Below are 4879 nucleotides of genomic sequence, written 5' to 3'. Positions count from 1 at the left end.
TGAATTCATTTGATTATCGATGATTTTCCTGTTTTTATTGGGTGCGTGTCCAGCGCTCCCGATGGGAGTAGCCCTCGAGTCTAGGGACGAATATTCGCAACCGTGCGTAGAGTCAAGTCGAGTAGCCTAAAGTTATAGATTCATTCGGATGTTACTTTTATTCGGATGCTCCGTCAAAGGGAGTCGATAACTTTGATCACATCATCAATGATGTTGTAACCGCATCAGTGAGTTTGATGGGACGTGAACTAACGGGCCCATCCCCTTCCCGAGCAGTAGTTTTGGAAATGACTGAACATTGCGCTCTAACCGAGGCGTCTCCTGGATTTCTGTGCGTAGTGCAGGTAATATTCCTTTGGCTTGCTTATTGTTTTGACACGTGTTGAGCCAGATCTGTACCCATTTTATACGACATGAATCCACCGGCCCAAATCTTGAGTAACTTTTTCCTTTATAAAGGGGACCCAGAGATTTTACTCATCTCTCCCCTGCCATCTTCTTCTTCGTCCCTCGTTCTTGCATCCTGCTGCTACTGCCCCCTTATCTCCGCCGCGCCCAAATCACCATAGTTCCTAAGGAACCTTGCCATGATGGTCAAGAAGAAGAGCGCCGCTGCCGCAGCTAGTGCCTCCACGAGCGCTACCGGCTCCAAGGCCGCCACGGCCATACCGAAGAGAGATGCTCCAGAGATGCTCTAGGCGACTGGACTGCATCTATCATGACAAAACGCGACGAGAAGAAGGCACGGAGCCTCGGGCTGATCTCCGATGATACGTCCCAAACGTATCTATAATTTCTTATGTTCCATGCTACTTTTATGATGATACTCACATGTTTTATACACATTATATGTCATTATTATGCGTTTTCCGGAACTAACCTATTGACGAGATGCCGAAGTGCCAGTTCCTGTTTTCTGCTATTTTTGGTTTCAGAAATCCTAGTAAGGAAATATTCTCGGAATTGGACGAAATCAACACCCAGCATCTTATAATTCCACGAAGCTTCTAGAACACCGGAAAGGGCCAGAGGAGAGCCAGGTGGGCCCCACACATGGTGGCGGCGCGGCCCAAGGGGGGGGGGGCGCCCCCTATTGTTTGGCGGCTCCGTAGCCCTTCCGACTCCGCCTCTTCGCCTATAAGAAGCCCCCTGACCTAAATCTTCGATACGGAAGAGCCACGGTACGAGAAACCTTCCAGAGCCGCCGCCATCGCGAAGCCAAGATCTGGGGGACAGGAGTCTCTGTTCCGGCACGCCGCCGGGACGGGGAAGTGCCCCCGGAAGGCATCTCCATCGACACCACCGCCATCTCCATCGACGCTGCTGTCTCCTATGATGAGGAGGGAGTAGTTCTCCCCCGAGGCTGAGGGCTTTACCGGTAGCTATGTGGTTAATCTCTCTCCTATGTACTTCAATACAATGATCTCATGAGCTGCCTTACATGATTGAGATCCATATGATGAGCTTGTAATCTAGATGTCGTTATGCTATTAAAGTGGATTTTACTTATGTGATCTCCGGAGACTCCTTGTCCCACGTGTGTAAAGGTGACAGTGTGTGCACCGTGTGGGTCTCTTAGGCTATATTTCATAGAATACTTATTCACTGAGTTATGATTTGAGTTGGATGTCTCTATGAAATTGTGGTGTGTTAGTACCTCCTATGAATGCTCACAGTGACAGCGTGGGGTGTTTATTAGTACTTGGGAATACATCTTTAAGGTTTGCCTACATGATGAATTAGTGTTCGTTATCTTGCCCGAGAGTAATTCAGAATAGCATAGTGAAGTGCTTATTTATATTCCTTTATGATTGCAATGTGCTTTATATCACTATTAATCTATGTGCTACTCTAGTGATGTTATTAAAGTACTCTATTCCTCCTCCATGATGTAATGGTGACAGTGTGTGCATCATGTAGTACTTGGCGTAGTTTATGATTGTAATCTCTTGTAGATTATGAAGTTAACTATTACTATGATAGTATTGATGTGATCTATTCCCCCTTTCGTAGCTTGATGGTGACACAAGAGATAGTATTGATGTACTATCTACTATGATAGTATTGATGTAGTACTTGGCGTAGTTTATGATTGTAATCTCTTGTAGATTATGAAGTTAACTATTACTATGATAGTATTGATTGTGATCTATTCCCCCTTTCATACCCAAGGTTTATCGAACTCAGGGAGGAAGAGGTCAGAGATATCCCTCTCATGCAACCCTGCAACCACAAAGCAAGAAGTCTCTTGTGTCCCCAACACACCTAATAGGTGCACTAGTTCGGCGAAGAGATAGTGAAATACAGGTGGTATGAATAAGTAGTAGCAACGGCACCGAACGGTGCTTTTCCCGGGACGAGTAAACAAGCAGTAGTAATGTAGCAGTAGTAACGCAATGAAAACCAGTAAACAAGCAGCGATAGCAGTATTTAGGAACAAGGCCTAGGGATTACACTTTCACTAGTGGACACTCTCAACATTGATCACATAACAGAATAGATAAATGCATACTCTACCCTTTTGTTGGATGATGAACACATTGCGTAGGATTACACGAACCCTCAATGCCGGAGTTAACAAGCTCCACAATAATGCTCATATTTTAGTAACCTTTAGTGTAAGATAGATCAAAAGACTAAACCAAGTACTAGCATAGCATGCACACTTGTCACCTTCATGCATATGTAGGAGGAATAGATCTCATCAATATTATCATAGCAATAGTTAACTTCGCAATCTACAAGAGATCATGATCATAGCATAAACCAAGTACTAACACGGTGCACGCACTGTCACCTTTGCACACATGCAGGAGGAATAAAACTACTTTAATAACACATCACTAGAGTAGCACATAGATAAATTGTGATACAAAACATATTGCAATCTTAAAGAGATATAAATAAGCACCTCACTATGCCATTCAACATTGAGTAAGTATTCTGTGAAATATGGCCTAAGAGACCCACACGGTGCACACACTCGTCACCTTTACACACGTGGGACTAGGAGTCTCCGGAGATCACATAAGTAAAACTCACTTGACTAGCATAATGACATCTAGATTACAAGCATCATCATATGAATCTCAATCATGTAAGGCAGCTCATGAGATTATTGTATTGAACTACATAGGAGAGAGATGAACCACATAGCTACCGGTACAGCCCCGAGCCTCGATGGAGAACTACTCCCTCCTCATGGGAGCAGCAGCGGTGATGAAGATGGCGGTGGAGATGGCAGCGGTGTCGATGGAGAAGCCTTCCTGGGGCACTTCCCCGCTCCGGCAGGTTGCCGGAACAGAGACTCCTGTCCCCCAGATCTTGGCTTCGCGATGGCGGCGGCTCTGGAAGGTTTTCCGTATCGTGGTTCTTCGCATCAGGGGTTTCGCGACGGAGGCTTTAAGTAGGCGGAAGGGCAGGTCAAGGGGCGTCACGAGGGGCCCACACTATAGGTCGGCGCGGCCAGGGCTTGGGCCGCGCCGCCCTATAGCCTGGCCACCTCGTGGCCCCACTTCGTGTGTTCTTCGGCCTTCTGGAAGCTCCGTAGAAAAATAGGGCCCTGGGTCTTCGTTTCGTCCAATTCCGAGAATATTTCGTTACTAGGATTTCTGAAACCAAAAACAGCAGAAAACAGGAACTGGCACTTCGGCATCTTGTTAATAGGTTAGTTCCAGAAAATGCACGAATATGACATAAAGTGTGCATAAAACATGTAGGTATCATCAATAATATGGCATAGAACATAAGAAATTATCGATACGTCGGAGACGTATCAAGCATCCCCAAGCTTAGTTCTCGCTCGTCCCGAGCAGGTAAAACGATAACAAAGATAATTTCTGGAGTGACATGCCATCATAAACTTGATCATACTATTTGTAAAGCATATGTAGTGAATGCAGCGACCAAAACAATGTATATGACATGGGTAAACAACTGAATCATAAAGCAAAGACTTTTCATGAATAGCACTTCAAGACAAGCATCAATAAGTCTTGCATAAGAGTTAACTCATAAAGTAATAATTCAAAGTAAAGGTATCGAAGCAACACAAAGGAAGATGAAGTTTCAGCGGTTGCTTTCAACTTGTAACATGTATATCTCATGGATAATTGTCAATGCAAAGCAATATTACAAATGCAATATGCAAATATGTAAGAATCAATGCACAGTTCACACAAGTGTTTGCTTCTTGAGATGGAGAGAAATAGGTGAACTGACTCAATAATAAAAGTAAAAGAATGGTCCTTCAAAGAGGAAAGCATCGATTGCTATATTTGTGCTAGAGCTTTTATTTTGAAAACATAAAGAGAGCATAAAAATAAAGTTATGAGAGGTGTATGTTGTTGTCAACGAATGGTAGCGGGTACTCTAACCCCTTGCCAGACAAACCTTCAAAGAGCGGCTCCCATTTTATTTTATTTTTGGATGGCACTCCTTCCAACCTTTCTTTCACAAACCATGGCTAACCGAACCTCGGGTGCCTGCCAACAATCTCATACCATGAAGGAGTGCCTTTTTATTTTAGTTTTATTATGATGACACTCCTCCCAACCTTTGCTTACACAAGCCGTGGCTAACCGAATCCTTCGGGTGCCGTCCAACAATCACATACCATGGAGGAGTGTCTATTTTTGTTAATTAATTTGGGACTGGGAATCCCATTGCCAGCTCTTTTTGCAAAATTATTGGATAAGCGGATGAAGCCACTAGTCCATTGGTGAAAGTTGCCCAACAAGATTGAAAGATAAACACCACATACTTCCTCATGAGCTATAAAACATTGACACAAATCAGAGGTGATAAATTTTGAATTGTTTAAAGGTAGCACTCAAGCAATTTACTTTGGAATGGCGGGAAAATACCATGTAGTATAGGT

The sequence above is a fragment of the Lolium rigidum genome, chromosome 3 (genome assembly GCF_022539505.1).
Source record: "Lolium rigidum isolate FL_2022 chromosome 3, APGP_CSIRO_Lrig_0.1, whole genome shotgun sequence".
In the NCBI taxonomy this organism is placed as follows: domain Eukaryota; kingdom Viridiplantae; phylum Streptophyta; class Magnoliopsida; order Poales; family Poaceae; genus Lolium; species Lolium rigidum.
The sequence above is the reverse complement of the archived record's forward strand: the minus strand, read 5'-3'. Positions refer to the sequence as shown.